This window comes from Heterocephalus glaber, unplaced genomic scaffold, assembly GCF_053883595.1.
Source record: "Heterocephalus glaber isolate CG9 unplaced genomic scaffold, H.glaber_assembly_v1.0 deba00000676, whole genome shotgun sequence".
Classification (NCBI taxonomy): Eukaryota; Metazoa; Chordata; class Mammalia; order Rodentia; family Bathyergidae; genus Heterocephalus; species Heterocephalus glaber.
The window spans coordinates 1,388,569-1,413,744 of record NW_028258156.1 but is presented as its reverse complement, the minus strand read 5'-3'; the positions used below and the strand labels follow the sequence as shown (position 1 = coordinate 1,413,744).

At 37.9% G+C, this 25,176-nt stretch overlaps 1 protein-coding gene across 7 annotated transcripts in view; it reads left to right on the top strand.

The window, feature by feature from the left end:
* Nucleotides 1–25,176, top strand: part of Chn2 (chimerin 2) — a 336,463-nt gene that overhangs the window by 48,572 nt on the left and 262,715 nt on the right. The window lies entirely within an intron of this gene.

Here is a 25,176-nt window from a genome sequence, read left to right as displayed (position 1 = left end):
CAGAATTATAGTTCTTTTTAAGCACACTTACCATTGCGTGAATCATGAATAATTCACACAACACAAGCAATTCACACCTGTGAGAGGTGTTGGGCAGGAAAGAATAGAGCTTGTTTGTCATGACAGCTGGGTTCTCTCAGCAAAGGCCACAGTCTGAGAAATTAGGGCACTTTATCAACCTATTAATCACTATTTTCAAGGGCTTACTATGTACCAGGCAGTAAGTTATAAGCCCCAGCTTCAAGATGTTAGATAAAGGATTTCTTCTAGCTCTGAAGTTCTGGAATCATTGTCTTTGAATTCTGGTTCCACCACTGACCCACTGGATATCTTGGGATGAGTTGATGAGTTATTTATCTTCTTCAAGCCTCAATTTCCTCTGTAAATAAAGCTAATACTAATAATGAGACTTCTTCATAGAAGTGTTATGGGGAATAAGTGAAATAATGGGTGTAGAGTATTTAGCACAGGGGCTAACACTTAGTAAGTGCTTAGTGCAAAACAAATAAATGAATAAACAAAACCTCCTTTGAGGATGAAAAAGAAATCACTCACTGGCTTGGACTTTAGATGCAGAAATAAGTTCAATACACGTAATATCTGCTTCCCCCAGCACATCGTAAATTTGGTTCTGAGTTTTGGGCTCCATTAAACAATTAATTTGTTAGTGTCTTGCTGGGTTCATGCATAGTTTGAGTCTTTGGATTGGAAAAATGAATCAACATCCTTCCCTCTACCACGAGCAGCAAAAATGGTCAAGGAAAGATTCACCTGTATTCCAGTTTGATACAATGACTTCTGCAGAGGAGAATGCAGGGAAGGAAGTGATTGCTTCAGTTTGGAGTGGTCAGTGGATTGACATGAGTTGGGCCTTAAAGAATGAGTAGAATTTTTCCAGAATGCAGATAGGAGGGAAAGGCATTTCAGGAAGATGAAAGAACTTAGGCAAAGGCATGGAGATGGGGCAGTTCATGACCTTATTCCTGTATCCTTAGGCCTGTTGATCCTCTTTCCTGCTGGGTGCTCTTATCTGGACGGTCATGCTTAGAGACCCCTAAGCAGCAGCATGCACAGACATGTTGGACCACTTAGTGCTCTGCTAATGCAGGAGTTTTTCTTTCTGCAGGTAGCAGTGGGTTTGATGGGACAGTTTCGGAAGGCTTAGGACATCTTTTGGGAATGGAGCACCAGAAAAGGAATAATTGATTCTGTAGCATCCACCATATGGAAAGGGGAACTCAGCAAAGGTCAGACCTCCCCTAGAGGGATAGTTGTGGGAGATTTAGGTTTGGTTGATTTGCGCAGAGTAAAGCTCTAATAATTTACTCAGTATTAAGCTCAAAGTCTTCTGATTTTTCTGAGAATAGTTTCTCACTTGCTGTTGTTTAACTACAGCATCCAAGTGTGTCATTTACTCCATGTTACCAACTGAGACATAACAAATGAAATAATCAGGTTAAAATTAATTTAAAAATACATTCTCTGAGAACTCTTCTGAAATTTCTTCTAGAATATTCAATTAGGTGTAAAAGAAATTGCTGTGCCTTTGTTTGAATGATAACGGGTGGTAATTAAATTTCACAATCACCTAGATTGGCAGGAAAGTTTGATTACTTTTATTATTTTAAATCACAAAAAAACTCTATCCATAAACTTTTAATCTAGCCTATGGTACTTGATTACACTCTGAAACAAACAATGCTGATTTTCAAAACAATTTTCTTAATAATCATGGGTTACATTTGCTTTTATAATTTAAGTAAGATTTTTTTGCGTATTAGTAATGAGATTGCCAAATGGATAATTTTACAGAGGCAAGAAGAAAATCAACCCAAGCAAGTAATAAATAAATGAGATATTTTCTAGTAACTGAAAAAGGTTTAATATTAAACCTTGAAGAGGCCCCCAGGATAAGAAGTTAAGATTTTGAAAACATTAAGCACATGGTATTATAAAAATGAAGTCAACATAGACTGTTTTTGTGTGTGTGTGTGCCGGAGATCGAACTCGGGACCTTGCACTTGTGAGGCAGGAGCCGGAACCACTGAGCTAAATCCCCGGGCCAACATAGACTTTTTAAATTAAAAGGCAAATGGAAAAAGGTAAAATCAGTATTGTGTGCAGAGTTATAAAAACAGTAATTGGGAAAAGACCATTCCTGAATGGATTTGAGGTATTTATTTATCTGGAGTTTATGTTATTGTGGCCCAGGTAGATAATGCTATTTTCTGTTATCACACTGGTGTTGAACCTAGAAAGGATAAGTAGGAAATTTCCTCACTCATCATTTTGGAATCGTGATCAGAGATATAAACAAGTCTTCCAAATTCCTGTATGTGGAAGGCAAAACTAAACTATGGTAATTCTGGGAAGACTTATATATGTATGATTAGAACCTCCATGGATCCAATACCACAAAACAAGGTGTCATGATGAAACACATTTACATTGAGAAGTCTTCTTTTTGGACTTTTGAATTCTTCAGAAATTTTCTTCTGGAATATTCATATATGGGTAAAAAATTGCTTTGCCTTTGTTTTAATGATAACTGCTGGCAATTAGATTTCACAATCACTTAGACTGGCAGAAAGGTTTGATTACCTTTTTTTTTTTAAATCACGTGCACACAAATTGTACTTTAAAAAAATCACAAAATAATTGCAAAGCTGTGATTAACCCTGAGAGAGATTGACTCAGATGAGGTGCATTGGTCCTTGTTTTTTTGATGGCCTTTCCACCCTTCATTTTAACTTAGCTTTCACTGGCTATTTGTAGTGACTCAGATGAACCAAGTGATACAGAGTCTGAGAGATAAAGACATTCTTCTGAAGCAAATTTGTTATGGATTAGATCTTAAATGTCCTCCAAAGACCACGTAAAGTGTTGGTCCTCAAGGTGGTGCTATTGAGAGCTGATGGAACCTTTAGGAAGAGGGGCCTAGTGAAAGAAACTAGGTCATTTGGGACATGACTTTGAAGAGGGTATCAGACCCAGCTCCTTACTCTTTTTCTCTTTGCTGTCCACATCCTCTGTCATGTGATCCAAGTTATGCTATTTTGCTGTCATAGGCCCAAAAGCAATGTAGCCAAGAGACTATGGACTGAAACCTCTGAAACCATGAGTCAAATTACATCTTTCCTCCTTTAAGTTGATTTATCTCAGGCATTTTATCACAACAATGGAAAGCTAACTAATACAGTATTTCAGTGTTTCACAAAGGCCTCACTGATTTGTGTATTTTGCTGAAATTCCAGTTCCTTCTACCAACCCCCTAAAATGTATTGGGTGATTCTGTCATTTGTTCAACTTGTTTTTTGTTTTTCAGTACTGGGAGCTGACCCCAGGACCTTTACACTGGGCTATATTCAACACCATTTTTTACTTTTTATTTTTAGACAGGGTCTTACTAAGGTGCTAAGTTGCTCAGACTGAGCTTGAGCTTGTGATCCTCCCATCTCAGCCTTCTACAATGCTCAGATTATAGGCCTGTATCCCCAGGCCCTGCTCATTTGTTCAACTTTGAGGAGTGTAAACACCAGGTATTACCCAAGAAAAATCTGTGTGGACTTTAACTAGACATTGTATTCTCTGGGCTGCTGCCTGGGACTTGGCCTGAGTATTAGCCTTGCTGAGGGCCTTCTCCTGCTCAGCAGGGTCGCTTGTTTGTGCACAATGGTGAAACTAACTGCACATTTGGTTTGGAAAACCTGTACATGAATGGTGTCCCATTGGTATGTATTGGAAAAGAATTTTGTGCCTGAAGGTCAAAATTCCTGCCAGGAGACTTAAGGAGAAAGAAAAATAGACCTAGTGATGGATGGGCATAAGATTAATAGTATCCACCTATCACCCACAAAGCATTTATCTTTTTTGAATGTATTTCTATTTCATGGCTTCTGAGATGTCATTTAATTTTCAAAACAAATGGCTTTTCTCTTTTTTTCCATCTTCCCTTCCTTCCTCTTTTCTTTGCTTCCTTCTTTCCTTTCCTCCTTCCTTCTTTCTTTTTTGTTTCTCACCTATTATGTTTGTCTGACTTCTATTTAGAGATATTTTCATAAATTCTGCATTTGGTTTGCTTTACTGTCAACATTTTCCAAATCCCCTGGGCACCTTCCTACCTTGCCTTCCATTTGGCATGTGGGAAAGGAAGCTGGTATTCTGTCTCTCACGTGGATTTGGGTCAGAGGGTCAGGGTGTATGCCCATGTCTCTCTGATGCAGGCTGGTTGGTGTGACAGGACACTGTGATGTGTCTCAAAGTTACTAATAGATGGAGAGGTTTATTTAAAGGCTCAGTGGCTAGAGGAAACCAGTTTGTGTTTGGAATGTGCTGGCCTCACGGCACTGTGCTCTGCCAAGGACCTCTGAGACTGTTCAGTGGAGTCTGAGGCACAAGGGCTGGGACATGACCATTGACACCACGTGGCCAGACAGCTTCCTGCTGTGCATCCAAGAAGAGCTGGCCACCAGCTGTTTGTTCAAATAACCTACCTTCCTCCTCATTTACAGTTAATCCTTCACATTGTGGGGCTTTGAGTTTAGTCTATACAACATGGTCTAGTTACAGCATTGCTTTGTTTTAAGAATTTGGCCTGTTACAGTTACCCAGCATCCCCCTCTTTTGCAATACAACATCAGCAGCATAAAGTATGATTTAAAATCAACAATGTCTAAGTTCTCTTCATCTCCTAATAAGTAGGATTTAGACTGAGTAGGTTTAGAGTGAGGCGGGACCCTTGGAGGTTGCTTAGTAGATTCCAACATTGTATAAGTAAGAAGATCCAAGCCCAAGGGACTCAGGATTGCCTAGTGCCCCTCAGCTAGTTGGTGGCAGAGGCAGAGCTGGAACTGTCACCTGGAGCCCAAACTCCCAATGACATCAGTTCTCCATCCCCCTGCCTGGCTCATCTCAAAGAGTAGCTCATCCTTGGAGAGTTTCTTGCCGACATTTTTTTCTATCTGACTTCACAGAGGCTGTTCTGTTTAATTATTTAGTACTTTCAAAAAAGAAGTCATAAAGTGCTTTGTATTTTAAATGGGTCTTAGATCTCATGGCACAGAGCCTTAAGTGAGCCAGGCCTGCCGCAGCTACATATACTTCTGCTGTCTATGGGTGGTAACCACTAGCCACATGTCCTTACTTAAATTTCAATTTTATTTATTTATTTAGTTAGTTAGTTATTGGTACCAGGGATTGAACTCAGGATCTTGTGCTTGTGAGGCAGGTGGCAGTACCGCTGAGCTAAATCCCTGGCCCCTTAAATCTCAATTTAAAAAAATTCAGTTCATCAGTTATTCTAGGTGTATTTTGAGAGTTCAGCAACACATGTGGCCAGTAGCTACCATATTAGACCATACAGATATAGAACATTTTTATCATTTGCCAGAAAGTTCTGATGTAGTTCTGAGATAGAGATCTAACTAAAATTAACAAGCTGAGAACAGAAAATGTGATCAAATGCTCTCCCAGTTCTGTGTTTGCTCCTTTTGCTCTTTAGGTTATATTTTAATAATTTTGCAAACGTTTTTAAAGTTATTTCTTTATAACTTTGAGGGAAACCGTGGAAGCACAGTTAGAGGATGATGTTGGGAAGAATAATTAAAATGTCTATAAAACTCCTCTAATCTTGAAGTTTGATTCAAGTTTTTTTAGAAAAATGGCCTGTTGTTTCCCAATGGTAGCTCAATTTTGAAACAAATCCATAATGAGTGTAATTTCATCCTCAGAGAGGAAAAAAATGCTCTCAAGTCCAGAAAAAAAGTTGGATCTTACAATTGTGTCTCTTCCAAATCATCATAAAGAAAATAGGAAAATTGTGGACTGAGGTTGCCAGTGGCATATCCAAACATGTTATTTAAAAGAGATTTTCTACCATCCTGGCCATTGGCAAACAGTTTGGCTAGAAATATTTTGCTTCTGCAAAAGACCCACTTAAAGGGCAAATGCATTAGTATTTTAGAAAATAAAGTTAGCTTTTGGAATTCTAAGCTCATTTAATTTGGGGGAAATGAATGCAAATGATTCAGCAACATGACAGTTTCTAAGAAAAGGAAGCAGTTCTCTTTGAATTTCTGTTACTGTCTTCGAGTACAACAAAAGTGGAAAGGTGAGAATGTATCTTTAGAATATCAAGCAACTGTCAAGAAAGAGGTGGATATTGAGGCCACAGAAGTCAGAAACTATAATAACCAGAAGACTGTGGCATGCATGGCTTGTTCTTTATTGACATGAACTCAGATCACAGATTTAGGGCAATATGAATCACAGAATCACTGAATAATCTTATGCAAGTCTTTTCACATCCAGGCCCAGTTCCTGGGTTTCATCATGCCCATCCTTGCCTTCTCTACCCTTTATAGTAAAAGCAGAGTTTCAAGGAAATGAAACCTATCACTTCCCTTATTATTCCACATAATGCCGTTCTTAACAATGTAAAGTGCTTTTTATTTCGTGATTTTAATCACTTAATAAGGATTAAGGAATAAACCTGAGACATCATGTTGATATAGTGGGAAATAGGAAGCAAGGATATATCTTTAAGGGTAAATCCTCCATAACATTGATCAGAGCATGGGAGCAGCAGCATTGATTGATAAGGGCCTGATTCTCAAGATCTAGACCTGCCCTGTCCAACATGGCAGCCACAGGTAGCCACTGAAGCCTTGAAACATGGCCTGTCTAAATTGAGATGTACTTCAAGTATAAAATACACACCAGAGTTCAAAGATTTAAAACCAAAAGGATGCAAAATGTCTCTTTAATACCTTTTCAAAATATTGAGTATATGTTGAAATGACATTTAGGTTAAATCAAATGCATTCTAAAGTTAATTTCACTTGTTCATTTTAAAATACTGAGTGTAGCTACTAGAATACTTGAAGTCACCTAGGTGGCTCACATTATCTTTGTGTTGGACAGCACTAGCTGTCCAGTGGAAGCCTTAGCCCTCATAGCAGAATCCTCCATGTACACTCACTGACTCACTGCTCAGTGCTCCCACAGTTACAGCCATGGACATTTTGCAAGCCTGAAACTTTCTCTCTGTCCACTAAGGCATTGGAGACCAGTTGTCAAGTGCTGAGTTTAGTTCTAGACACTGAAAGATTAATTTTTCTGAATCTGTACATTGATTTTGAAATGAAGTGCCACTGAGAGGAAGAGGTTGGAACATTCATCAGATCCTTGTTTGGGCAGGCTTTACGTTTTGACTTTGTTTTCAATTCACTGTAATTCTAGACTTTAGTTATTTACTTGCTAGATTTATGTGTACCTTTCTTTCCAAAGAAAGCCTGCAATACTATGAAGTTGGAAAGAAAGATTGAGGAATCGAGGGACACATTTTCTCTCTACTTGTGTAGAAAGTGCTTATCTGTTTCCCTTTGTACCAAGGCGTCCTGCCATAAATCTGTATGTGTGTGCAATTGTATGTCTGTACATCTGTGTATATATGTCTCTATGATTGAGTCTGTGTGTATCTATGTATAAGGAAAGAGGAAGTGGATTAGATTTCAAACAAAAGTTTTTTCTAACCAAATTTATATCATATATAAGTAGATACTAAGGGAAATGAAAAGTCAAGACTAGTATTACTTTTAGTAATGAAAGAATTCACTTGGGATTATGCTAATGATGTGAAGATATTAATACACATAATTTGGCTGCCTAATATTGATTTAAGTTGCTCATTCAAATTCACTTTATTATTGGAAAATTAGCCATTTTGTTTTATCTTGCTTGTTCCCACAGACAGTGAGAATGTTAAACCATGTTTATTAAATAAATAATACTATTTTGCTGGTTTTCATATGCAAAGAAAGCACTATATTGTCTCCTTCCGTAGGTCCTCTTTGAATTGTTAGTTTCTGGTTGGAAAACTGATGGATTCAAGTCAGGTGTCTTTTCTATTATCCCCCTTGTGATCAAAGTCTAGAGTTGAAGGTGCTCCATGACCAGGGCACACAAGCTTGTTTTCTTTGTAACATTAATATGTCCTGTGAACTTTGGCCACATGAGAGCCCAATGCTGGTTTTACACAACCAAACTAACCATGTGTCTTTTTTCTAAATATGAATTCTTCCTCAGAGGGAAAAACAACTGATGGGGGTTTGGTAAGCTGCTGAAATAATATCAGATTAAGATTAAGAACAACTGCAGCAAATCCTAGGCAGTTACACATGTAAGGCATGATTTTAAGTTAGAATGTCATTTGTCCTAAGAAAATGATTGGTTCTGTATTCTAACCCCAGTCATAGCACTAGGGATATTTTGTAAAATCCACAGCAGCCTTTTAGGGTAAAGACATCCTGCAGACTCTGTACTTATATAATTAGGTGAGTGTAAATCTGTCAATCAGGAGTCCCTGGAAACATATCTGAATCCATCTGGAATTTCAGCTGTGTTCCTTCTTACAGGTTTGAGTTCTATCCATTTTCCACCATAGAGTGGATGGCTATTCACTTTCTGAAATTTGTTTCTAACGTCCATTCTTGGGTTTTATAAATAAATACTGGTTCATTTGAACTATGTTGGAGTTGTGTGTCATACACTCAGAATTTGGGAATCTGGTCTTAGCATCAGCACCAATTTGCTCTTGTTAACCTGGCTCTCTCCATCTCTCCTGGGCTGTTTTTTTTTATTTTGCTTTTATGTTTTTTTGTTTTGCCATAAAATGGGCTAATTACACTGGCTGTGAGAATGAAATGTGTAAATGACTCTGAAAGAAACTTAAAAATTTGTGAACAAAACATAATAATCTTTGGTCTCAAGAAGTTCACATTCTAATAAGATGGTTCATAGATTTCTTTTTTGGGGTGACAAGTGATCACTCAGAGCTCATGATCTACGATACCTGGAATCATTTCCCCTAAATACTTTACCTTACTCTTTCTCAGCCTTTCAAACCCTTACAGTGTAACCAAACCATTTTAGAATTTCCCTATTCTATGTAAGATGCCAGTGTGCATCCCACATTCTCAAGGAAGGACATCTGAAATTAGCTTGGACAGTCCCAAGGGACACCACTGTTGATACTCTCTCATCCAGAGGAGTGGCCTTTGAAAAACTGTTTTGTGTTATATTCAATACAGATTCTCCTCAATTTATGACGCGCTTACATCTCGATGAACTCATTGTAAATTTATAGTATTGTAAATTGAAAATGCACAGGATGCACCTAACCTACTCAACATCACAGCTTAACAGCACAACATACTGCAGAGTGTGGATACTCCCCTGTTCCCTGCTGCTCACATGGCCCCATGGCTGCCTGAAGGCTGCGGCTCATAGCTTCACCCCAACATTAACACAGTCTCTACTGCATATCATTGTGAAAAGATAGAAATTTAAAATTTGAAGAACGGTTGCTACTGAATGTGTATCACTTTTTGCACCACGGTGAAGTTGGAAAATCATCAGTGGCACGTATACAAAAGAGTGTCTGTAATAGACATGCAACTTAGGAAGCATAGCCACACAATTACAAGGAAGCCACTGCCCAATTTAAAAACATCACCTATTTTTGCATCTTTCTCTGTGTTCTTTTTTCTTTCCTTTTCCATCTTCTTTCATTTCCTCCTTTCAAAGGTAACCACTGCCCTGAACTTTCTGCTTCCCTTCCTTTTCTTTTTAAAACAATTTTACCTTGTATCACTAAAATACATACTCCTCAGATGCAGCTATTTCTAATTTATCTACTTTGTTCAGAGCTAAAAACCCGAGTGTCTCACAGAATGTCTGGCATTTAGGAGGCACTCAAGAACTGAATGCTAGGTGAATGAATATGTCTCTATCACAGCAGTAGCACTGTGGCCCCTCTTTTATGTTATCTATGCAAATCAGTTCTGTAAGGACCCATCACCCACTCATATTGGCTGTATGCCATCAGTGATGCTCAGAAAATTGGCTTTTTAAAAGAAACTCATAACATACATTATTTGTACTTAGTGGCAATAGACTCCAAGCAAAAATCTCATGATCTTTTGTGAATCAGGACTTCTGAATTTAATTTGAGGTTCACAAGCACATTTCAGAAATGAATAGTGGATACTTATAAAACATGAATAGTAAAACTACAGTTCAACTGGAAATCTACAGAGAAATTTTTAAAAAGTGATGTAAGATCCAAGAAAACATTATGTTAAGTGAAAGAAACCAATCACAAAAGACTGTATATTGTATGATGCCACTTATATGAAGCCCTGAGGATAGACGAACCATGGAAACAGAAAATAGATCAGTTGCTTCCTGGAGATGGGAGGGTTATGGAGAAATGGGAAGTGAGTGCTTATAGGTATGGGACTCTTTTTAGGGTAATGAAAAATTTTCAAGTTCTGGTAATGGTCTCATATGTGTGTGAATAGATGTAAAGTGACTGAATTGTTCGTTTTTAAACAGGTGAATTGCAGAATAGGCCAATTGTATCACATTAAAGCCATTACTTTTAAAATGCCAAAAAAAATGTACAGTAAGAACAAGAAGGCAAAATGATTACAAGGGGAGCCAACAGAAAAAAATCCGTAGGTTATATTCCTCCTGAACTGGGTGCATGTAATCAGATGGGAAACATTACAGTCAAAACTCACTGATGACTTGGTCAACAAGGGGAAGGTTCTTGTCCCATTTTTGTTTCCATATTCATCTTTTCTCTACCGCAAATGCCTTATCTCCTCAGACAGGTCCACAGAGGCTTGTTCTCTGTAGCTTCTGTAGCTGGTTCAGAAGGTTAGCTCAGCTTCTGCTAGACAAATTCCTCCCTTCCTGTGTCCCCCAAAGGCCATGGCATCCTCCATCGCCTGAAGAATGAGGGAGAGCAGCAGGTCTCCATTACTGATGCTGAACAAAGCAATTAGTGCTTTTCTCATGACTAGTCAATTAGATTTTTGTCCAGCATTCCAAACACTGGGCACAACTTTTTTGCCCTTAAAGTACAGCATAAGTCAACCAGGAACCAAGTGTCCCTACTATGTCCCTGGTGCTCCTGAACATTATTAATACATTGATGCATCTGTTGCTGCCTTCCGATGCCCCCACCAGACGGATGCGTGTGCAGACATTACCAAGGATATCTTTTGCTGCCTCTTTTGTTGTTTCTAATTGAAGAGCTGACACACTTTGATCATGTCAGATCAATGTATTATACTATAAATACTTTGTTAGAAAGACTGAAATACTACTCAGGTACAGCTGTCTTCGATGTTCTGGTAGTGTTTACTTTTACCCTGAACAAGTAAAGAAAAATGCATTGATCAGATCATACCGAAAATATGAATGAGCACACATAGGAAAATTTTTAGTATCACATATAGTATACTCTAATAACTCCTAATAATAAGCTTATTTTAAACACCCTTTGCTTTGGAGTGTAAGGCTGTGCAGAAATCCTTGTCTTCCTCTATGTCTAGAGATGCTGCTAGCAAAATATCCTTTTTATTTGTTAGAGAGAGAGAGATCTGGCTCTGGTGTGGAGCAAATGGAGGTAATGATTGGTGTCTTTGGGAAATAGAGTCTCTGGGCAGCCATCTTCTTCAGACAGGCTTCAATCTTCAGTGGCCTGTCTGAGTTTATAGGATGGCTTGCAGTACTTCAGGCTGCCCATGGCTTGTCCTCTTTCTTTCTCTCCCTAGGATAACTTTCTTTTTACAGGCATCTCCACAAATTATAAATGAATGCCCATTCATAGGAGTGTGAAGGCAGAAAAAGTAGTAGAACATTTTCTTAGTTCTTTTTTGTTCAGGTCTCAGAATATTTTTCTGGTGTCCAGGGAGCAAATGAGTACAGACTACAGTGGATTTTTTGTTTATGTCCTTCCTTTGGTGAAACGGGGTTTCCCTAGCTCCCCTATGACAACTGCCCACATGGGGAAGGTTTAGTGTCCTATGCTGGCCTCTGCTGTTGCCCTTACATCTCACTACAGGTGCAGATATTATATCTTTGTCCTCCTACTTTCTAATATCACATGCTAAGCTATCTCTGAAAAAAGAATTGATATTCTTGGGACCTGTTGTTCATTCAGACTTTTCTCCTGCTAATGCCAACATGTACAACGCATGTACACTTCCCCACTTCCTAACAAGAGTGTAATTGCTGTACAGATTAAGGTGCTTTGGCTGCAAATTCAGAAAACTAAAAGTGCCAAGTTATCAAGAGTCTGTACACTATGGCATCTAGCTCTGTGTACTTCTCTATAGTTCCATCAGTTCTACCCTCTTGGTAGGTCAGCTTTGTCCTCAGCCTCTCTCGCCTTATAGTATCACCATGGCAACCATATAGCGTCATATCCTGGCATCATATCTAGAAACTGAAAACAGGTTCCCTCTTACTCCCAGCTCTTTGAAAATAGGAAAACTTTCTCAGAAGCATTCCTCTCTCTAGCAGTCTTCCCCTCCCTCATTGGCCGAAGATTTGTCACATGTTTAGATGTTGTTATAGGTAAGATCTTAAATGTCCTCCAAAGTCTCATGTGGTTTTTGTTTTGTTTTGTTTTGTTTTGTTTTTTTGGCACCGGGGATCAAACTTGGGCCCTTGGGCCTGCAGGGTAGACAGCCGAACCACTGAACTAAATCCCCGGCCCAAGTCTCATGTGTTTAAGGAGGGGGCTTCCAGCAGATGATTGGATCATGTGTCCCTATACTCATCAGTAGATAATTTAATAATGAGTTCATAGCTGAATGTGGGACCTGGCAGGAGACATGGGTCACTGATGGTGTGACCTGGAAGAGGGTACTCTTGTTCCTGGCTCTTCCATTCTCTTTCTGCTTCCTGGCTGCCATGGGTTGTGCAGCTTTTCCCTACCATGCCCTTCCATCATACTGTTTCTGCCTTGGAGCCAGTCAGCCATGGACTGGACCTACTGAAACCATGAGCCAAAATAAAACCCTCCTCCATTAAGCTGCAGGTGTCAGGTATTTTGTCTCAGCTACAGGAAAGTGAGTAATACACATGTGAACAACCCCTGGCCAGGGAATCAGATTCCCATGACACAGTTTATCCAGTAATAACCTCTTTCTGAAATGGGGATGGGTGAGGCTTTCCTAAAGAGGTGAGGACACTTGTATGGAGCAGAGTTCTGTCAAGAAAGAGGAAGGGGAAAACAGTGCCTTCCATAATTGGGTCATGAATGTCCTCAGCCATTAAGAATCTCTTAAGGGCACCACAAAAACATATGGCCTCACCAAGTCAATGGGCTTCCTATAGCTTCATTGAAGATCCAGTAATTATTGTAGCCATTTACTTTATAATAATATCACTCCCTGAAAAACTGTTTCTGCTTCCCTACCAAATTAAGGTGACTGACAGCTTTTCTCATGCTTTGTTCTCACTTAGTGGTTTATAGTTTGAAGCACTTTGTTTATGGTCATGGAGAAATACAAATCCATTAATTCAAAAATGGATAAATTCTTTAGCTCTAATGAAAAGAAGGAAAGTGAGGGTCAAAGGTTTTGATTCTTGACAGACTATCATCCGTGGGCCTGATATAAGTTAAAATAGTATTATTAGAAAGTGAGGGAATAATAGATGATTCAATTCCTCCTGGTTGCTATGGCAAGGAATTTTTAAGGCTTTGATTTATGAGAAATAATTATCATTAGCAGCTCTTTGTTTTTAAAACAGAGATCCCTGCAAATTGTCAAGGCTCCAGTGGAATAGATAGATGATTGGTACCTAATTGGAGAAAGACTTTCAGATTATTTCCAAAGAAAAGAGAACAGGCAGAAGGGTTTTAAAGAGCAGTTTCCTGTTTCTTAGGGTGTGTAAAGATCACTGGACAAAGAGTCACATGACCCAAATCTACCCTAGGCCTATCTTGCCATTTATGTTGCGTGTGACTTGGGGCAAGTGACATCATTTTGTAACTTTGATTTTCATCTGTAAAGTTATTAGGTTGGAGCAGATCATCTGTGAGGCTCTTGAAAATTTTATAATTTTCTGACTCTGCCTGTTTCCTCTTGCCAATTTACAGTGCTGTGGTGGTTCCCCAAGGGAACAACCATGTCTCCACCCACATCACACATATTTCAAATAGCAATTAACATTGGCATCATTTGTTCCAGGCACTTCAGTTTGTAAGACATGCAGGGCCGTTGGGTGTGTGCTGCGTTCACTTTTCAGTCCTCACACTAGGTAGCCCAGAGATATCCCAAGAGGGCTCCAAGGCAGTGCCATACAAACTTCATGGAATGTGACCCAGAAATATATTTTATATCATAATCCAGACCACATTCACTCAGAAACACACACCATGCATATACACAAAATTCATTCAATGTATATTTAATATTTACTATGGTCTAGTGTTAGAGATACTACAGCATTGAATGAAACAGACAACATTTCTGGACCTAAGGTAATTTTTAAGTAAATAGAGATAGCAAGAAAAGGAAACTATATATAATTTATACATATAAATATATTTCATTATATATAATTATATTTATAATTACTATATAATTTATATAATAACTATATAAATGTAGTATTACATAGTGATATATACTATATAATATGTAAATATATATAATTTGTACAGTATATTAGAAGGTGATACAAAGTAGGAGAATAAATGCCGGGGACTGAGAGTATAAATTTTAAAGTGTGTGTTTAGGGAAAGCTTTACATTTGAGGGTGAGGAGGCTGTTGTACAGGGTTGCAGAGAAAGAGCTTTCCAGACAGAGGGAACAACAGGTACACAGCCCATGTGGGAATGTGCTTGGGGTGTTCCAGGACCAGAAATGAGGCCAGGGGGCCAGGGTGAGAGAGGAAAACAAGACTGAGTAGCAATTGAACAGGCCAGTCCTTGGGGACCTCCTCAGCTATGGCAAGGACTTTGGCTTTTACCCTGAGTGAGATTAGTTGTCTCTAGATGGTTCTAGAAGAGAGTGTCATGATCTGACTTAGGTTTTAATAGATCCACCTCTGGCTATTATGTTGCAAATAGGCTAAACACAAACATTTTCTGCATGCAAATGCATGCACACATGCACATATGTGCACCTGCATGTGCCCATACACATAGAAACATGAATTCTATGAAAGGTGCTTACTCTGTCATGTGTGATGAGCTCTGATACTGTCTTTTCTATTGTACTTATACTTAATTCATTTAAAAACTAGTCAGGGTCAAGGGGTTGATCTTAAGATTTACTTATAGGGCCATGACTGCCATTTTGATAAACATTATAAATTGGCCTGAAACTCCAAAGGTAAGATAGATAGATAGATAAATAGATAGATAGATAGATAGATAAGATAGATAGATAGCTTCACTGCCCAAGATGTGGTTCTGGTATACACAGTATCCTATAGAGGCCTTGTAATCATGTTTAATAAGAGTTTCTCAGGTGTTTTTGTTCATTAACTTGCTACACTGAGTAGCACCATTTTATTGGACTATCATTTAAAAATCTCATCTTTTCCTATATATTCAGCATATATTTTCTTATATATTTTATCCTGTTCCAATTCATATATTAAAATAACTTTTATATGAAATACTTCAAGTGTATTTTAAATGAAGAGAAAAGTATAGAGAACTTCTCATTGCTCAACTTCAGTAGTGTTCAAGTCTTGGCCTGGTTTCATCTACACTCCACCCCCATCCCTTGGATTATTTTGAAGCAAATCCCGGGCCCAGATCATTTCATCTGTAAATATTTCAGTTGGCGTCCCTAAAAGATAAGGACTCCCAAAAAGATATGTTGCATTACTATAATCTTGTGCATACCCTCACACCAGCTATATTTCCCCTCTTAGTCTTATTAGCAGTGTCTTCATACACTGGTCTCTGGAAGGAAACACAAGTGACCTTCCTGGAATGCAGTTGGACTCATGCTTTCTGCTGATTCAGGAGGTGGTGCCTCTGGACATTTCCAAAGCCCCTGATGGGCAAATGCTTTCTCATTACCCAAAATGAGTCAATTCAATCTTGTTCCCTGTCATACTTTCATCTATCCTTTCCTACAGCCCCCTTTTCTGTGGCTCCTGACTCATCACCAGTAAACTCCTTTAGCAAGGTCCTGGGTCTTACTCATTTTCGCACAGCCTCAGTTCCCGGCCTCTGTGTATTTGTCAACATTTTAACTTCTTTTTCTGTGCAAAAGTTGGAGTAACCTTTTTCTCAGCCTTCCAGTCTATCACTTCCTTTTGGCCATATGTGGTAACAACATTACAACCCGACCTTTCTACAAACCCTCATCTCTACTAGGACGGGAAAGCTTTCTGAATCATTATTGCTTCATTAACAGAGACCTTCAAGTTAGTCTCAGTTCTTACCGAATGATTTTGCCCCTTCTATTCCCTGAGCTTCCTTTCTTTAACCAGTAATGGAGTGCTCATTTTAGGATATCTACCCAAATCTCCACCAACAAATTACTGGCCAGAGACTAATTTGATAGGGGCTACATTACTGAAAACATTGTCCTTTCTGAGCATATGTAATAGTTATAATTTCAGATGAAGGCACATAAATATTTTATATGTGAGTATATGATACAGTATGTACTAATCCACTATTGACTGTTCCTTATTTACTTAATCACCCAAATATTAATCTATAAAATTTCCAGGGAGGTGGCAAAACCCTAGATCTTATCCTCTCATCTTTTTTTCTCCTTCTTTTTTCTCTTTCTTCTAAAAGTATTGAATGCATAGTTGGTGCCAGCCACCATGCTTGGCTCTAGAAACATAAGGAAATATGAAGGAAATATGTAACCCTGGGTTCATCAGCTGCTAACCAGACTGGCACATTATAGAATCTTAAAATTTTTTTGGATGAATGAATGAATGGAGACATTTGTTCACAGTCCAAAGTTTGGAAGTGAATGTGGCCTTGGTGAATGTTTTTAGAACTTGTATTCTCAATCAAAAACACTGATTGTTCAAATACTTTCCTAAGTGGCCACCACTTCTGAGATCTTTGTACCCTCTCCTAGATGCCAGCAGAAGTTCTGTCTGGGGATCCTTACAAACGTGATACCAGTCGAGAGCCCCTCGACTGAGAACAAGAAGGCAGAAAAGGGAGGCTGTCCACTTCATTCATTTTTCCTGGCTTAGGTAGTTCTGGCTCGAAAAGACTCCCAGTTTCTCATTCTCCCTGATTCTGTAAATGTGACAGTCTTGGGAGGCCTCCTGGAGTCAGGCCTACAGGAGTAACTCCATACCGGAGGAAAAACATTTTAAAAAGGAGCACACAAATCTGTGTCTTTCTCAAGGTCTTTTCTTCTCTCTGAATTACAGTTTTGGGTTTATGTTGTGCCAGGAGACATTTACTTCTGGTTAAATAGGAATTAAAAATACTGTACTTGTTGCTATGCTATTCAAGATGAGGATTTGCTCCTGTGGAACATTACATCTTTGTGTGTGTGTGTGTGTGTGTGTGTGTGTGTATTTGTGTCATAAGGCAGATTCGATTCCCAGTGGAAAGAAAACTTTCAAAGAACCATAGCCTATGGGACAAAGTTCTTGATTTAGCTAATATCTTTAATTTTGCTTTAAAATTATTTATTTCTCTTCCTTAAATAATTGATTCTGAATATGAAAGAGTTCTTTTAAGGAATGGAAATGATATCACTTAACATTTCCAATAGCTATATATAATTAATCTTATTATATAAACCAATTTTTCAAAAATTCCCAGGTGGAGCTTGTAACTAAGCCTAAGTAATTCTCCACTTGGAATGACTGAGAGCAGCAGGAGTCAGAATGTCAGGGAAGCAGCTACTTTTCAGTGGCTGTAATTTTTTTCTCTGCCTTTCTTTTAACATATGTTGTGGTCGCTAAAAATGTCCTTGTAGAGTTCCCTCAAAATTAAAAACGCAAGAGGAAGAGGAAATTACAATGAATAGTCTTAAAATTCCAATTAATCTCTCAAATAGTGATTAATTTCCAGAGACCTGGAGACTGCAGCATTTTGAAAGAAAGGAAAAGACAATTAGGATTGGGGAAATTGTTAAAGGACTCGCAGGGAGGTGGAAATCCCACCAGGACGGAACACTGAGTTGGATTAAGATAATTGACAAGGTTGGAAGCCTGCCAAAAACTGTATCTATCACTCCCTCTTCCTTTTTTTTTTGGTACTGGGGACCAAACTCCGGATCTTGCGCTTGCGAGGCAGGCGGTGGAACCACTGAGCTAAATCCCTGGCCCACTCCCTCTTCTTAATGGGGCAAATGTGCCCATTTTGAAATCCACTGACCATGTCTTCTTAAACAGTCTATTGTCTCATCGTGGAAATCTTCAGTTATTAAATTACATTTCTTTCTTTGTTGCCTTTTAGGTTATCATTTGGCAAGGATTTGGGCCCTGCCTTCGCTGTGCTTGGGTCTCTCTCTCTCTGTCTCTCTCCAATCAGCATCTCAGCAAGCTAGTTCGAGTCTGTGTTGGTTTAAGATAGAGGATGTTTGACATTTCTGAGACCATCAATGTAGCCTGGGAATCACAAGGACTGACTGATGTATCAATTTTCCTTCTATAAATACAAAATAATGTCATTGCAGTTTTTGTGTGCAAATTATTGAGGACAGGTTAAATTGGAATGAAAGTGAAATTAACATGTTTTCATAGAGCTGCCTGTGCTTATGAAAATGATACTTTACCATGCAAATGCTAAGTTTGCATTATTGGATACGTGGAGTCTTAAGTAGTTTGGAACATATTTTTATGTCATGCCTTAAATTTTAGTTACATGGTAATGAAGATCGTGTTCAGCTTTTACAATAGTATGGTTTTTGATCTGCTCTTTCTCCCCCACCTACTACCAGTACTTACTGTGAGAAAAAAATCCTCCAGAGAATGAGGAATAATCATCACATTCCCTTGAACAGCTAAATGTATGCAGCATTTTATAGAAGTAATGTGAGTGAACTAACCATTCATGGTCAACTGTAAAACTGAACTTTCGGAGGGATTTGTCCAGCTATTCTGACCTAGAATCTAAATAAGCAGTTTGAAAAATCTGGTTTGTGTGGATAATTATTTTTATATTGCCTCAGGCTGTGCCTTGCAAAGAGCAAACCACAGTAGTTATCTGACCTATTGCTCTACCATGACCTTTCCTTTAAAACAGTACTTACATAAGACTCACTATGTTTTTAACTGTGTGCAGAATATTTCTTCACATAGATGGCCATATCTATCTAGAAACTACTTAAATGCTGTTTATCAGTCTTTCATATGAATGGAAAAGAAACCTGGGATTGTGACCAATACTAACATTGCAAGGCTGGGAGGGGCATTGTGGAAATACAAGAACTTGGCACTTTTGTTAGCTGAAACTGTCTTGAAAGTTGTGATGAACTGGATCTTCTTAATTATAATAGCAAATAACTCATCCAGAGGAAAGGATCCTAACAATGCTTTTATTTGAATATAAATATTTAGTTGGTATGTAGGTTACAGGATGTCTTTAAGGCCCTGAAGTCCTTTGAGTTTAGCATTTGTATTTCTGGTTATTCCTTTAGCAGCTTGGAGGAAATAAGAGTGATTTCCTTTAGCATGTGTGCATGCTTCTAAGGACATCAGAATAAAAGATACATATCTGATAACTTGCCACCTCAACATCATACCCCAGGCAGCGAACCGGCTGGAAGATAGTGGTTCAGCCTGGCTGGGAACAAATACGTCTGTGCAGGAAGATGTTTGTCTCTTCCTGAACTTCAAGAAGCAGACAGGAAAGCAGTGTAATCAGGACAGCCTGGACGGCTTAGCATCCTGATGAGCTGGCCTTGTAATCAGAAGCATTAACTTTTGTTTAAAACATGAAATTGACTGATAGAGTTCAGATATTAAAAAGACTAGGTTTGACTGTGGCTTTAACTCTCTTCATCTGACATTAATAAGAAGACAGTTCAAAGGAAACAATTTATTGGAATTAATTACAAAGCTATAAGGGCCCTGGGTGATTTTAATTTTATTTGGGATTGTGACATCCTCTCCCACACATCTGTCCAATCTTCCTGATTCACCCCTTCAGGGCTGCAAGCATAGAGCTCCAGAAGCTCCAGAGTTCAGAGCTCTCAGCCTCTGAAGTGGCTCCTTTTCTGCTTAAGTTGGTGCTGTAGCCATGAATTTGAGACAGCAAAGGTCATGCCCTGAAGGCAGGCACTGGGCTTGGTGGGGTCCTACAATATTTGTGTTGACACGTTATGTCCTATTAAGATATGCTTTTGAAAGTTAGATCCTCAATACATGAAAGAAATTTAGGCTGGTTTTTAGTAGGGACAGGCTCTAGAAGACACTGATCCAGTGCTTCTCAATTCTGAATTTTTAAAGATGCTTTTGGAAAAACAAGTGGTTCTGTGTGTGTTCCAGACCTGAAAAGTTAGAATATTCCAGAGGTAGGGCTGGTGTTACTCATGTCTAGCCAAGGTGATGAAACACTCAGTGTGGCACAATCCTGTTTAGGAAGCTGTTTGGGAACGTTATGCAGGAAAGCATGAAATGACCACTTGAAGAAGTCTGAAATAAATCAAGGATGTATTTATTGTGTAGGCTTTGGGGCAACCATTCAAATAATTAAGAAAGCTACAACTAAAATGTTAGAGAGTAAGAAAAAAATAATTTTAATAAAGAGTGATCTAAGACCTGGAAATAAAAAGAAATACAGGAACAAAGAATAAATGGGATAAAGTGAAAAACTTCAAGATGGCAGGTTTAAAAGAAACTGTGTTAGTATTTATACCTTATATAAGTGGTTTCAACATTCCACTTAAATATGAACAATGCTGCACTCACTAAAGATAACCAACTGTAGTAGGTTTAAAATTTAAGATATTTTATATAAAGTTTAAAGTTAAAGATACTTTACATAGACTAGAAAGTTTGGCAGTAAAATGTCTGAAGTGGATATACCATGCAATAATTAACTAAAAAGCTTATGTCACTATATTTTATCAACAAGTAGACTTTAAAGCAAGACTTGTGAGAGACAGAGGCATTTCTTAATGATAAAAGGAGATTATACCCATCCTAAATTTGTAGGCTCCCACAACATCTTGAAACTGTACAAAGCAGATAGTGGTAAAACTCAAAGGAGAAATAGACAAACCCAAAAATCATTGTCAGAAATTTTAGGATAAAAGCCAATAAAATAATTGAAGAATATGATTAACCAACTTGATCTAATGGATAAATATAGAATACTACATTCAAAAACTATTCTTTTCAAATGTCCTTTTTTAGTGACTTGGATTTTCTTTTTTTAATTCATTAATTTTATTGGTACATTTTAGGTATACAACATGATGACATTCATCATTGGGAATTTGTACCTTTACATGATATATCTTCATTCTTCTTTTTTTTTTTGGTACTGGGGATTGAACTCAGGACCTTGCACTTTCGAGGCAGGTGCCGGAACCACTGAGCTAAATCCCCGGCCCCTTCATTCTTATTTTTTTCCCCATTCCTTTGCCCTCTGTTCAACCCCTCTATCCCTCCCTATTCACAAAGACTTTGTTTCCATTTTTTCCTTTTCTCATATTTACTCCTTTCCCTTCTTTCATTTCTCCTACCCCTCCTACTTCCCCTTCCCCTTCGGGCCTTTTCTTCCTATTTCACATTATCTGTTGTACATTTTGATCCTTATTCACACCTTCAGGTTCTCACACTAGAGAAACGATTCAGTATTTATACATGTGTGTCCTATTTATTTCACCTACAAGTATGGCCTCAATGTGCATCCATTTAGCTATAAATGTCTCTAGTTTCTCTAGCTTTTCATTCTTTATGGCTGAGTAGTACTCCCTTTTATATTTTTTTTAAAAAAAACACATCTTCTTTATCCAGTCTCTAGTTGATGGGCACTTGGGCTGTTTCCAAGTTTTAGCTATTACACACTGTGCCACTATGAACATGGGTGCACATGTATTGCTGTAGTATGATTCTTTTAATTCTTTTGGGAAGATACCCAGTAGAGGAATAGCTGGGTAAAATGGGACCTTTAATCCTAGTTTTTTGAGGTATCTCCATACTGATTTCCACAGTGGTTGCACCAGTCTACACTCTCACCAACATTGGAGAAGGGTTCCTTTCTCCCCACAACCCTACCAGAATTTGTTATTGGTTGATTTCATGATAGCAGCCATTCTTTCTGGAGTGAGGTGGAACCTCAGTGTTGTTTTCATTTGCATCTCTCCAATGACCAGTGATGTTGAACATTTTTTCATATGTTTATTTGCTACTTCTGCTTTTTTGTCTGAGAAATGTCTGTTCATTTCGGATGCCCAGTTTTGGATTGGGTCCTTAAATTTGGGAGGTCTGTTTTTTGTAAGTTCTTTGTATATTCTAGATAGTAGACCTTTGTCTGAGGAACAGCTGGTAAAATTTTTTTCCCACATTGAAGAGACCTAGAATAGCAAAAGCAATTCTAGGCAGCAAACACAAGGTAGAGGGTATCATAATCCCCAACTTGAAACTATACTACAAAGCTACTGTGATTAAAAAAACAACAACACTGTACTGGCAAAGAAACAGAACTGAGGATCAGTGGAATAGATTAGAAGATGCAGAAACAACTCCAGACACACTCACCCACTTCATCTTTGACAAAGGACCCAAACACCCTCACTGGAGGAAAGATAGCCTCTTTAATAAATGGTGCTGGAAAAATTGAGTTTCAATTTGCAAAAGATTAAAACTGGACCTATATCTCCCACAATGCACTAAACTAAAATCAAAATGGATCAAAGATCTAAATATTAAAACAAACACTAAACTGGCTGGAAGAGAGGTTAGGCAGAACTATTGAAGCCATTGGCTTAGGAAAAGACTTCATGAACAAAACCTCACTTGCAGGTGAACTAGCACGAAGAATCAACAACTGGGATCTCATCTTATTAAAAAGCTTCTGCACAGCAAGAGAAACCATCAACTGTCCTTCTTTTAAGCACTCATGGGACATTTAAAAAACAAAATTGAACACATTTAGCTATTAAGTATTCTCAGTAAATATCAAAGGACTGGAATCATGATGTATTTTCTGACCAGTATAACGTTATATCAGAACTCAATAGTAGAAAGATATCTAGGAGATTTCCAAACATTTGGAAATTAAGTAAAACATAAATGTACATGTGAAGAATTTTGTAAGTGGATCATTTTACTTCATATTGTTTTGAGATTCTTTTGTATATTGTGTCTACTCATGGCTCATTCTTTTCATAGCTATAGATTATTCCAATTCTATATATTGATTTCCATATGCTTATTATTCTGCTATTGATAGACCCTTGAGTTGTTTCCAATTTGTGATTATTATCAAAAAAACATGTGTTATAATTATTCTTATATATAATAGCCAGGCCATGGAGTATGTGTATATTCAGCTGTATAAATACTGCCAAAGAGTTTTCTAAAGTTGTTTTATTAGTTTACCCTTCATTCAGCAATGTATGAAGATGTTACTTGAGTCATATCTACCCCGTGCCCATGCCCCATTCCTTATTGTCTTAAAACTCTGAAAATTCTTTTGACTTGTCTGTCTAAAACAGTAAAATTGGCAGTAAAATTCAGTTCTTTTCTTATTCAAGAACAGGAAGGTTTTCATCCAAACAAAGATAATTACATTTGAGCAGCCCATTAGAAATACCACAGCAGAAGCAGCAACTGTCTGACAAAGATGGCAGGAAAGACCATCTCAAATACTACTCCACAGTCAGAACATCTTAGGACACTTACTGAAAGAGGAACAATTAAGTGGAATTGCTGTCCCAATTGAGACGCCCTTACTTTTTAACCATTAATGTAATTTTTTCTTCAGAAGTTTTTCAATTATGAGAAATGATGAGGTGATCTGTGATTAAGTGACATTATATGTGAACACAATAAATATGATAAAAAGGATAGACTTTTAGGCTATTGGCAGATGCTGCTGAATTTCAACTAAGCTACATACATAGCTCAGTATTGTAACTAAGTTTTGATAAACTAAAATTGTAAATAAGGATCAAAATATATAATTGATAGTGTGAAATAGGAAGAAAAGCTCTAAAGGAGTAGGGGAAGTGGGAGGGGTAAGGGAAAGGAAAGCAGGGAAAAGAAAAAATATGAGAAAAGAAAAAAAGGAAATAAAGTCTTTGTAAATAGGGAAAGGTGGAGGAGGGTGAAGGAAGGGCAGGGGAATGGGGAAAAAATAAGAATCAAGATACATCCTGTAAAGATATAAGATCCCAATTATGAATGTAAGTGTATTGTATACCTAAAATGTACCAATAAACTTAATGAAAAAAAAAAGAAGAAGCAACGTAGGGCTGGTGATGTGGCTCAGTGGTACAGCATGTGCTTAGCATATGCAAGACCCTGGGTTCAGTCAAAACAAAACAAAACAACAGCAACAACAACAACAAAAACTTCACAATATAATTTTTTTTCCTGTGTTTGTTGAATCAAGGTTAATTTCTAAAACTACATTATTTAAGAAGAAATTACAGGAGAGAGAAGCTATGGGTTCAGGAGCCATTTCTGGTTCGAACTGCATGCCTCTCATCACTTACTGTCTTCACCTCAGTCTTAAGTATCTGCAAAAACTATGGAAAATTTACTTTCTCTGTTTACCAAAAATATTATTTTGAGGAACAACTGAAATGACCTGTAACGGCCAATTCATATGGTGATTTAACATTAACAAATCACTTCCATTTATTTTCAATTTTATATTTACAAAAATCTTGTAGTTTGTAGAGTGCTATTCAATATAAGATACATTTTTTTCATGTGATAAGTTACCCGACAATCTCATTTGTTCTATGTCCCACGCCACAAGCATAGCCCAGTAAGGAGGTTTGTAAGTACATTTGCTCATTCTCCTTGGCCTTAGTAGAAAGGAATGGAGAGAATGATTCATAATGAGTAAAACACATATCATCTCCTGGAGATAGAAAATAAGGATAAAGGCAGATTTCCATTTGGGAGAATTTATTTGGACTTTGGAAGTAATTTAAAATGGCTATTCCCTCTGTTGGCAATTTGTAGCCTGCCTGAGTTGACGCCTCCATTTTCAATCACAGCAAGATTGCTTTTAGTTGCAGGGAATTACCAGAGCCAAAGCTCTGAAACTCTAAGGCCGAGTCCTTTTCAAACTCCTTGTAGATTTAGAGCAGACAGAATAAGAATGATCTTCTTTCGTGATGGTCATCCTGTGCTTCTCAAATGATTTAATCTGTAATTTGTCTGAAAGAGGAGGGC